We start from the raw sequence: 423 nt of genomic DNA on the forward strand, positions 1-423 counted from the left end.
GTCAGGGCACACCTGGGCACACCTGGGCACACCTGGGGTGCGCCTCCCCCCGCGCAGGTGCCCGGAGATGTCGTGGAATTGCCACGACCGGGTGGTACCCGGGCGCACCTGGGCACACCTGGGCACCCCAGCACCCACCTGAGCATCCCCAAGGACACACCTGGGCACCCCCAGCACCCTCCTGGGCGCTCCTGGGCGCACCTGGGCACACCTGGTCACCCCAGCACCCACCTGAGCATCCCCAAGGACACAACCTGAGCATCCCCAGCACCCACCTGAGCACCCCCAAGGACACACCTGAGTATCCCCAGCACCCACCTGAGCATCCCCAGCACGCACCTGAGCATCCTCAGACCCACCTGAGCATCCCCAAGGTCACACCTGAGCATCCTCAGACCCACCTGAGCACCCCCAGGGCCACCC

The sequence above is a fragment of the Corvus brachyrhynchos genome, unplaced genomic scaffold, assembly GCF_000691975.1.
Source record: "Corvus brachyrhynchos isolate BGI_N302 unplaced genomic scaffold, ASM69197v1 scaffold627, whole genome shotgun sequence".
Classification (NCBI taxonomy): Eukaryota; Metazoa; Chordata; class Aves; order Passeriformes; family Corvidae; genus Corvus; species Corvus brachyrhynchos.